The sequence below is a fragment of the Malaclemys terrapin genome, chromosome 2, assembly GCF_027887155.1.
Source record: "Malaclemys terrapin pileata isolate rMalTer1 chromosome 2, rMalTer1.hap1, whole genome shotgun sequence".
In the NCBI taxonomy this organism is placed as follows: domain Eukaryota; kingdom Metazoa; phylum Chordata; order Testudines; family Emydidae; genus Malaclemys; species Malaclemys terrapin.
Genome location: NC_071506.1, coordinates 155595938 through 155607971, shown reverse-complemented (window position 1 = coordinate 155607971; position 12034 = coordinate 155595938).

Sequence of the window (12034 nt, the reverse complement as noted above, 5' to 3'; positions counted from 1 at the left end):
GGCCAGGCTAAAGACAAAGCAGTTTGCTGTCACGGGATCTTTCATTTCCCTACAACCAAACAAAAATCTGCAAGGAAGGAAATGTCAGAGACAAAACATCACAAGCCATATCAAGATGCAGGGTGAATTTTCCATGCAGCTAGTCAAAGTTGGCATCCGGTTAAAAAAAAATCAGAGGAGAAAGAAAGAAGTCCTAATTATAGGGAACTCCAGCAAAATTTTCTGGGTGTAAACTTACTTCCTTCTACTTGCTATCATTTAGAGAGAAAGGTGATAAGATAAACACCTTTTCTTGGGGATGTGGTGGGGAAATGAAAAGCTACAATTGAGTCATAGGAACAACAAGAGGGAACACTGGGGGTCAGGGAATCTGCTCAACATCTTAGACAATGTGGTTGGGATAATATCGTTTATTAGACCATCTTCTGTTGGTGAGAGAGACAAGCTCTTGAGCCACACAGAGCTCTTCTTCAGGTCTGGGAAAGGTACTCCAAGTATCACAGCTAAACGAAAGGTTCAACGAATTGTTTAGCAGAAGTAGTTAGCACATATTAAAAGGGACCATTCAATGTAGAGAAGTTCTTTAATGATCTGGAAGTCAAAAAGTAATCCTACACAAAGATGGAAACATAGACAAATTGCTAAAGATGAGTACAAAAGAATAGAGCTAAACAGGCAGGCACAAAATCAAAAAGAGTAAGGCCCCAAACGAGTTACACCTAGCAAGAGCCATAAAAAGCAATAAGAAGAGGTTCTATAAAAAGCATTAGAAGCAAGAAAAGATGAAGGAAAGTGTATGCCCACTACTTAGCAAGTAGGGAGAGTTAAAAATGGAGGTGACCAAAGAGGCTGCAGTGTTTAATACCTATTTTGCTTCAGTCTCACTAAAAATGTTAATTGTGACTATATGCTTAATACAATTATATTAACAATGAGGCAGAAGGTACGTAAGATAGAATAGAGCAAGAACGGGTTAAAGAATATTTAGATAAATTAGATGTATTCAAGTCAGCAGGGCCTGATGAAATTCTCCCTAGGGTACGTAAGGAACTAATTGAAGCAGTCTCGAAATATTAGCTATTATCTTCAGGAACTCACGGAGGATGGGTGAAATCCCAGAGGACTGCAGAAGGACAAATATAGTAACTATAATTAAAAGGTGGGTGCACAACTAGTTGAAAAACTGTACTCAAAGAGTAGTTATCAATGGTTTGCTGCCAATCTAGGAGGATGCATCTATTGGGGTCCAACCGGTGTCTTTCATGGGTCCGGTACTATTCAATATGTTCCTTAAATAATTGGATAATGGAGTGGAGTGTATGCTCATATAAATTGCAGATGACATCAAGCTGGGAGGGATTGCTAATTTCTTTGGAGGACAGGATGAGAATTCATATTGGATCACAAATTGAATATGTCAACCATGTGACACCGTTGTAAAAAAGGCACATATCAGTCTGGGGTGTTAACAGGGGTGTCTTATTCAAGACACGGCAGGTAGTTGTACCATTCCACTCAGCACTGGTGAGGCCTCAGCTGGAGTATTGTGTCCAGTTTTGGGCACCACGCTTTAAGAAAAATGTGGACAAACTGGAGAGAGTCCAGAGGAGAGCTACAAAAATGATAAAAAGTTTAGAAATCCTGACCTATAGGAAAGGTTAAAAAACCTTCCACATGAAGCCTTAAGAGATGAGATGATTGGAGAGGGACCTGATAAGTCTTCAAATATGTTAAGGGCTGTTATAAAGAGAATGCTGATCATTTGTTCTCCATATTTATTGAAGGACAAAAAGTAAAGGGCTTAATCTGCAGCAAGGGAGATTTAGGTTAGATATTGGGAAAAACTTTCTAACTATAAGGATAGTTAAGTTCTGGAGCAGGGTTCCAAAGGAGGTCATAGTATCCCCATCACTGGAGGTTTTTAAGAACAGTTTACACAAGCACCTGTCATGGATGGTCTAGGGATCCTTAGTCCTGCCTCAGTGCAGGAGGCTGGACTAGATGGACTCTTGATTTCCCATCTATCCCTACATTTCTATGACTCTGTAGTCCCATCAGTAGATGGATGAATCTTCCTCTAGTTGGAATTGTCATTTTTAGAACCTCTTTATGCTGCTCTGGCCCTTTTGTATGGTGTAGAGAGGCTGAAGCAAGGATAAAATGAATAGTCAGAATGAAAATTATGGTTCAGAACAAGAGCTGATAAAATTGATTCAGACAACTAGTTTACTTGCCAAGAAATGCAGCTTGGGGTCAACCTGTACCTATATTCGGGAGTTGGAAATAAATGTGCCCAATTGTTTTGGTCTCCAGAAAAATTCTGGGCTATAATCACAAGGAGACTTAGGCACCATTCACAAAATGGCCAGAGGAGAAGCTCACTCTCTCTATGCAATGGAACAGCTCCAGCAGTAGAGAATCGGAAAGACCCAATACCCTGATGATTAGGGTCCTCTCTTTGGGGAGAAGGAAGACCTGGGTTCAAATCCCTGTGTCAAAGCAGGAATTTGAACCTGGGTCTCCCAGATCCTAGGTGAGTGCCCTAACCACCAGGCTAAAGGTAATAAGGGCACCTCTTCCTCCCAACTGCGTTTTTGTGAATCTAGTCCTTTAAAAATGCCCTGAAACAAAACATTCCAGGTTGAATTAAACGTTTCATTTGATCTGAAATGGACTTTTTGATAACTGTTTTTTAATTCACCAAATATTCAGAACAAGTTTGGATTTAGTTTGATCCAAACTGATTTTTTAAAATGATTTTTTTTTTGTTGGAACTGCCAGTGAACTGAAAAAATCAATTATTCAATCAGCTCAGGTGTCTTAAGTGCTTTTTGAAGAATGACAAAAGTAATCGAGCCATCACTTTTAGATGCAGAGAGACTCTACTGACTTGGAATTAAATTTCTTTAGCCTTTGAACTTTCAACTCCTTTCCCCCTTTTCCTTTCTTTTCTCTTTTTTCCAGATAAAGTTAACTTACTTGAAAATTTATTTTTTCCCCCATGCTTTGACAAGTCTAGCTAAACCTAACCTAATATAGCAGAGCTCAGTTTTCCATTCTTACGTATTTTCTCTTTTCCCCCTTCTCCCTGTATGTCAGCTTACAAACATTATCAGGGGAGGTTTCTTTTTTAAAAAGGAAGGGTTTAATTGACATCACTTTTAAAGTAATCACTGCTACATAAATGGTATGGTATCTATACAAATCCTGGCAGAAAAACTATTTAACACAGAGAGGAGAGACTAATCATTGATAGCCCTCTCTTGGGGGCAAAGATGATCAAAACATGAGAATTCCATGTACCTGTACTGCCAAGGATATTGACAGTGACAGACAAATTACAAAGCATCTATACTTGTGCAAGGTTTCCTTTACTTCTTAAATAAAAGGTGCATGTGTCCATTTTTTTGAATGTCACTGCATCCACATTACAAATGGAGAGGCACATATTTTGCTGTTGGAAAAGGCTTCAACTCATTCACATGATGCACTTAAAGGAGAACAGTCAGGATGCCCTATAACAGCACTTGGTTCACGCACACAACTTTTCATCCACAGATCTCAAAGTACTTTCCAAAAGGAAGGTGAGAACTTTTATCCCCCATTTTACAGATGGGGAAACTGGCACAGAAAGGTAAAGTGACTTGCCAAAGGTAGATCTATGAATCAATCACAGATATCCTAACAATGAGTTTGGTGCCCTATTTATTGGACAGCACTGCCTTGCTGTGCTTACTGGTGGCCACATAGGTGCCAACTCCATGGGGCTCCGGGATTCAAGCACTCTCAGAAAAAAAAATAGGGGGTGCTCAGTACCCACCAGCCACAGCTGTTTGGTGGGGCCACCAATCAGTTGTTTGGCAACTGGCAGAAGGTGCTTGGTGGATAAGGAACTGGTGGGTGGGGGGTCTCGGGGTGAGACCTTGGGGTGGAGCACCCATCAAGAAAAAGAAAAGTCAGCCCCTGTGGCTGGCCATATCTGTTCCTGAGTTATATTTGGAAGGATGAAGAAAAATGTGATGAGCAAGGAGATTAACTTGTCATAGAACATCTTCCTATCATCTGAGAGTTAGAGTTCCAATCCCATTCTACCATCATGCCTCTCTGTCCTACTTGCTGCCTAGCTTCTGGAAATGAAGAAAAATAATTTCTTATTCTGGCCTTGGATGGTCACAAATTGCTTCTACGTTTTGCAGTAAAGCAACATGAAGCCTTTGAATCTCAGATATTTAAAATGACCTCCAAGTTGTCAGGGAGGTTTTGAACTCTAGAAGTGAGTTATTTTTTGAGAGAAAGGACACTAATGTCAGTTGTTCATAGTGTGTTTCTGAATTATGTATATCTCCTGAGAATACAGTTTTGAAAACAGATATTACATAGGAAAAGAATTGGTCATTTAAATTCTAGTTTGCTCACATACTTCAGCCACCACAAAATCTACACGTGTTCAGAAATTATAGTATTCTCTCACTTGCAATCGCCAAAATTGTCAGAAATTGCCAGAATTCACTATTAATCGCCACAGCTGTGTTTAAACTCTTCCATCAATGAATGCACCTTGGACCCCCCAGCCAGCTATGATTTCTTGTCAGAAACCAAAACACCACAGTGCCTTTGTGGATGTACAAAATGGACAAGTTTAGCCTTTTGTTCCAAGATAGTGAACAAAAACTGTTCACCTATGCCAGCACTTTGTGGTGCATGGTTGATATGGTTTGTGATAGTACAGGGCTGGTAGCTGTAAAGAGTCTGTTAGGAGCCAGGAATAGCAGCACTTCTTTGCTATGTTAGTGTGGGACCACTCTTCCATAGACTTCTTCACTTTTCTTTATTAGGTCTTTGCTGTAGCTGCTGCTATTAGGTCTTTCCTGTAATGTTGGTCTGCTCACACTTCTGTATCTCTGAGTTTAGGGGTATGGTGACTATTTTATTGGCTGCACAGAGTCTCTGGGCAGAAGCCCTCACAGACTTGAGAGGAAAACTCAGGGGAGATTGCTAGGATCATTGGGGATGACTGTTCCAGGAGGAAGGAATGGGTGAAGTAATCACACTGATGCATGTTCCTGAAGAGCCGAGCCCTTAGACCTCAATACCAGGTAAGGATATCTTTCCAGGAAGAATGGAAACAGTCTGGAGACCCCAAAGATCTTTCTTGTATTCACCTTTGGCCTTTTGTCATGGTATGAAGTTGCAAGTCACTGTCTGAGGGGTTGGCATAGGTCTCATAAAGCTGATGCATTCTATCTCCGAGATATGTCTGACCCTTTTTGTGACCAAGCCCTTACCAGATCTGCAAGCAGTGTCAGTCAAGATGAATTAAAAAAAGAAGAAAATTCCCTTCAGATAATTCAGTCTCTTCCAGAAGTCTGAAATGCAGGTGTAGCCAATGTGGGGGGTGTCACTAGAGAAGGCACACCTGAGGGGATTAGGATTTTCTTCATGCAGCTGCATATCAGCTCAAGCAAAAATCAGTCATTTGAACATAGAACACTTAGAACATAAGCCCTCATATAAGAGAGGGGAATTTAAACATTTAAAAGCTAGGATTATTTGATACTCACCTGACATCAGAGCAAAGAGACAACTGATAGCTTAATCATAGGGAAAAGGGAGCAAGTACAACCAATTTCTTCAGTGTGAAGGAAGTGATTTTTCCTCCCTTGGTATTCTACTGTTGAGAATAGCCCACTTCCACCTTAATTGAATTGTCTCGTTAGCACTGACCCCCCACTTGGTAAGGCAACTCCCATCTTTTCATGTATTGTGTATTTATACCTGCCTACTGTATTTTCCACTCCATGCATCTGATGAAGTGGGTTTTAGCCCACAAAAACTCATGCCCAAATAAATTTGTTAGTCTCTAAGGTGCCACAAGTACACCTCATTGTTTTTGATGATACAGACTAACACAGCTACTTCTCTGAAACCTCTCACTGATAAGGTTTCTCAATATACATCTGAGCCTAGCACAGTGCAAGAAAAATGACCTCTCCTTCCTTATTACCACAGTGCTGATGACTGCTGGCCAGAAACAGAAGGGCAAAAGATGTTAAATTGTCATCACCTCTTGCCAAGATGCTATTCCATTAATTTCTTATTTTTTTAATCATGACTTTTTTTTTTAATTAAAACTGGCTTTAAAAACACATTAGTAGAAAATGTTTTGGGCAAATTAGAAAAAAGAGACAAAATCCTTTAACTTGAACAAACACGTTTTAGGGGAAGAGATGGCATATTTCTTGTTGCAGTAGAATGTAATTTAACATGACAAAGTTATAAACCCTAGAAAACAACATCTGATCCTTAAATACAGTCCTATTGTGTTGCTGTGCTATAAATATATGCTGTGCACTGACGGGATGCATTTTTGTAAAAGCTGCTCTCTAGCAACTTGTAATATGCTGTAAAATGTGAGATCTAGTAAATATGGTCTTTCTTTATATTTAGAAGTTAATATACCCTTCCAGTTTTGCTGAAGATAATTTTGTTGAGCTACAGTTCAATTTGGCTATCTCTTGGCTAGTGAGATAATATACATACTCTGTCATCCAATGCTACATTAACTTGGGGCTGTGAATCTTGTCAGCATGACAAATATTATTTTGGCTAGACCAATACCAGGAATGATAGATGACCTTGATAATGTAAATTTTGATCACTGCCTTACATTTCTAGCTAAGATAAAATAAGGTCAGGAAATCACAGCACCATTGATCACACGTTATAAATTGACAGAAATGAAGTTTTTTTGGAATATAATTTCCCTTCCCCATTGAAAAACTGGCAGGTTTTATTTATGAAAGGGTTAAGAGTCATTTTTTGAGAGGGTGCTAAAGATTTTTTAAACTGGGATACTTTTAGGTAAATCCCACACAAGCATATCATTAATTTTCTAAAATATATGTAAGAATCTCTGCCTCAGTTGGTTCCACGCTTCCACTTAGCAGTGAGCTGAGGTATTCCTCTCAACCTCAGAATTTCACAACATCCCTGGGCTTGTTGTCCATACCTTGCGTGAGCAAGGTTCCTCCCAGCCTCTCTGATGGGAGAGGGGAGCTTCTTAATCTCTGATAGTCCCTCCAGGCATGGTGGTAACAAACCAGGCACCCAGTTTAGTCTCTTCCCTCAGACCCTCAGTGCCCAAAAGGGCTGTTCACCCTGTTAGGTAGAGTTTTTCCTGTCCTTTGCCTCTGTACCTGTGGGGTTTTCCCTCCTGGTGCTTGTTAGTGTCTGCACCACCCAGCTCTCCAGTAGCACACATTCCTCCTACAATTCCTATCACACACCCTTATCTGGCTGGAGGGGCGACTTTTAACAGGTTCTGGCAGGCCCTTGGTTGGCCCCAGGTGTCCTAATTAACCTAGAGTAACCTCTGTTGAGTTACTAAGGAAAAAAGAACCTGCTTATGGTGGGGCTAACACGTTGACATTCCAGGACCCTCTTCAGGTGTGGAGTTGCTGCTGCTGGGCCCAGAGCTCTTTCGCTTCAGATTCTTGTCTGGGCCAGACCCCCTCTCTCTGTTATCTGGCCGGTGGAATCCCTGGTTGCTGCTGCTCCTTGGGGGGAGTCTGCTGGCCTGCTCCCTGGAGGAGGAGTGAGAGAACCTGCCCCTACTCTTGCTGCCACCACCTGAAGGGTCCCTCCTGCCTGGTTGTCAGACTGCCTGCTGGTGCTGCTGCCTGTGCTTCTTGGGAGCCTGCTTCTGCCATGAGGAGGAAGAGGAGGACCTTTGCTGCTTGGGAAGCATGCAGGAACCCTGCAACACCTGCAGGACACCATGGAGGGGCTCACTGCTGGACTCGGTGACTGTTTCCATCTCTGCTCTTGTGGTGGAGGTAATAACTGTTACTGTGGGGACATGGGGCGGATGGCATAGAGCCTGGTCTATGTCTCCCCATCCACCTACCATCTGCCACCTACCACCCAACCTACTATCTGACTCCTCTACTTACTCCAGGACTCAGCTGCTTGTCTCGCCCCACCCCCCACCACTTGGGCCTGTAGCAGCAGCAAACACAGACTGAGTTTTTGCAAGCGCACGTGGGCACACGTCACGTGCCTCCATTCCCCTTGGACTGGCCCTTATCTCTCCTGCTGCCTTTGGCTGGTGGACTATCCCATCCTCTGCTTCCCCCACCCTCAGTCCCTTGCAGCAGTTTGCACCCTTTTCCCTTGCTGCCTGCCCCCTGCTGCCTATTCCCCACCCCTTTTGCCCTAGTCCCCAGTTTGATTGCCTTCCTCACCCTTCGTCCTCGTGAGTCTAGTTGTTTGCTGGCCCTACCCTGGTCCCTGGATGATTGTTAGTTTGCCTGCCCTGCCCTAACCCCTGAAGCTAGTTCTTTCGGTTTGCCTATCCTGGGCATGGTTTGTTTCCAGCCCGTTTCTTTTCCCTCTTGACCTCCAGTGTTCCCTTCCCCCTCCCCAGCACTTGAGCACCTTTCCGTTGAGCTCACTGTTCACATCACTCCCCAATGATGATATAGTCCTTCTCTTTTCTCCAGTGCAGCCAGAGGAGCCGGTAATCTCACCTTGTGTCGGTGATAACCCCCTCCTTCCCTGCCCTGATAGGTGCCCCCGTGCCCTCCCCCCATCTCTTGGCACCCTCCTCTTTCACCTGCAGCCTAGCAGCGAGGCACAGTCGACCCTTCCCTTCCCCTCCCTCCCTCCAGTGTTCATTCCCATCCCCATTGACCATGGTGGGGACAAAGGTGGGTGAGGCCCCTCGGGTTGACTCTATGCTCCTCCTCCCCCCCCCACCCCCCGTATGGTCACCATCTCAGCCACTGCTTCTGGACTGCCTGTCATCGCCCCCACTAGGGCACTGGCGGCAACAAGCACAGGGGTGGCCTCAGTTGCTCCCATGCCTCCTGTACCCTCTAACTCTGGGGGAGCCCCCACAGCCAGCAGGAAGGGCCAAGGGACTACAAAGGGCAAATGCCCCACCAAGAAGGCCAAAACCTCTGTGGTAGGGGCTGCCCCCGCTGACATAGCCCTGCCATCGGCGACCGCATCCGTCCCTCCTCTCCCTGGTATTCTCTCCATCAGCTCTGGTGGTGCACCTCCCCTGACCCCCACAGGAGCCTGGGGCCTGGAGATGGGGCCCAGAGCCTGAAGCCCTGCCACCGCACAGCCAAAGCCCTGCAGCTGGATTCTGCCATCTGCCACTCCAGGGCTGAAGCCTGACCCCACTGCCCCTGGGAAGATGGTGAACTCACTGTCTGGCTGCTCCTCAAGTGTTTGTGTCTCCAGAGGGGGACAGGGGCCAACCTCTGCTGGTGGCCCCAGGGGAGGGGTCATTGCTTTGCTCCCCACCACCACCCGCAATCACCACCTAAGAGGCTGGGGCTGCAAGAAAATCCCCTGGTGGCCACATGCAGCTACGGTGACCACATTTTAAAATGCTGGCCTAACCTGTTCTCTGTTTCAGGACTTTAATTGGGGTAGGGTGGGGAGGACAAGTAGAGTACTCCCCCAAACTCCCCCCTTTAGAGAAGACAAAATGAGACACTGCTCAAAGGAGATTATGCATATTTGCAAAATGCATGCTCTGCATATTTGTAATGCATGCTCTGCTATTTCCAATGGGCTCCTCAAGCTGCCTTTGCAACCATAATTCTGTCCCTTGACAAATATGGCTTAGAATACATTCTTTAAATACATGGCCACATACCGTTTTTTCCATATGACTCTTGACTTCAGTCAGTGCACAGGATGGATGTTGAATGAGGGCAAGTCTACACTACAGAATTAAGTCAACTTAAGTTATGTTAACGTAGAACCATTGCAGTAATGAAATTACTTTTGCATGTCCATGCTATGGTCCTCATATTGATAGTGTGTCCTCACTAGCAGCGCTTGCATCAATGCAGAGAGCAGTGGAACTTGCCAATGCCTCATGGGAGCAAATGAGTTGCATAGCGGTGACTGGGAACACAGTTTCAATGTCCCATGATGCAATTTTCTTCATCCCATAATTTATCTGCATCCTATGATGATTTATGCCTCTTTTCAAAAGCCATGAAACCCCATGCCTATGCCATCTCTGTGAGAAGCATGGATCCTGCGCAGCTCTGCATTATTGTGATGAGTGTTGTGTGCACAAAGCACCTAATTCTGCAGTATTTGCAGAGCCACCAGAGGAACCATGAGGAACATGATGATTTCTTGAAGGCTAGCTTGCTGTGGGACATAGAAAGGTGGCTGTTGGCACTCAAGGAACAGCTGCAAACAGTGGAGCACCAGTTTTTGGCCCAAGAAACAAGCATTGGCTGGTGGGATCACATCATTATGCAGTTATGGAATGATGAGCAGTGACTGCAGAACTTTCAGATATGCAAGGATTCCTGGAATTGTGTGCAGAACTCATTCCAGCCCTCCAGTGCAGTGACACCAAAATGAGAGCTGCATTGACAGTGAAGAAACCAGTGGTGATCACTGAGTGGAATCAATTTGGAGTTAGAAAATTCACCAGGGGGGCTGCTATGATGCAAGCTTGCAGGGCCATTAATCACATCCTGCTATGAAAGACTGTGATTCTGGGCAACATGCAAGACAGTGGATGGTTTTGCACCAATGGGCTTCCTGAACTGCAGTGGGGCTATAGATGGAACACTGTGATGCTGTATGATTGAAACATGATTATCCATATACTTAATATGGCCACTGTTAGACAATTGCAACAAATCTTATACAAAGTATGTCATGTAAGGTATCAATGGAAAAATTATGATTGACTGAGTATGATTATCTTGCTTATATGCATGTGTTATTTTTATATCTGAAGTTATAAATATTGACTATTTATTGGCATGCTATCCATATGCTATATTCCTGGGCAACTCCCACAAGGTACTTTACATGCAGTCTAGCCTAATCAAGCTTGAATAGTCCATTCACAATGGCTGGCTAATTACCTTAATTAAAGGTAATTAACTCTCACAATGGGCCATAGAAGAAAATCATCCCACCCAGTGAGCCTTCCTGAGGATGCCTTAGCCAGAATATGTTTAATGGCTGCTCCTATGAGTCATCAAAGCATGTAAGGGCACATGACTTGCTCATATGACCCTGGACTCCATCTTGTGCCTGTAATTTTCCACAAACTAAGACTGAGGGCATTCCCTCCTCATGGGAGAAGGTCTAATAGACCCTGGAAGTATCTCCATTTTGTCTCTTTCCTGCTCTGATCTCTGGACTTGCACTAAAAGGCACATATTGACTATGTACTGAGGACCTTCCAGTCTTTTGGAAGTTACCAGAAACTTCACAAGGCAGCAGTCTGTAATATAATTGCTACAAACCTGATCCAAGAACTTTGCAATGATTGCATGTAGATTATTTCTTTGACCATTGTTTCTCTGTTTCCTCTTTTTCTCTTATAAATAAACCTTTAGATATTAGCTACTAAAGGATTGGCAACAGTGTGATTATTGAGTCAGATCTGAGTTAAATATTGACCTGGGTGTGTGGCTGGTCTTTTGAGATCAGAAGAACCCTTTGTTTGATTAAATTGGTTTTCAGTAACCACTCATGGAAAAAGTCTAGTGTCTGGGTGGTGAAACAAGGTCTGGGATGCCTAAGGAAACTGAAGCTTGGACTTCTTTTTAACCAGTATGGTGAGATAGAAGTTGATTTTTGTTGCTGGTTTGGTATATCTCATAATAGACTAACCACCAGTTTGAGGTAAGTCTGCCATATTTCTCAGCAGTTTGTCTTGAATCTGGCATTCTCAACTGTGACCCATTGAGCCATGGTGACACCCATATATCCCTAGTGTGGCACCAGACCACCTTGCCACAGAGCGCTTCAACAGAAAGGCCTACTTTTCTATAGTATTGCAAGCGCTGGTGGATCACCAGGGATGTTTTACCGACAGCAACATGGGAGGATGCATGAGGCACACATCTTTAAAAACACAGGCCTATTCAGAAAGTTGCAAGATGGGACTCTCTTTCCAAACCAAAAAGTGGATAAGGAAAAGTTATTTACTTATTCCCATAATTTCATTTGATGACCCCTAGTTCTTGTATTAATA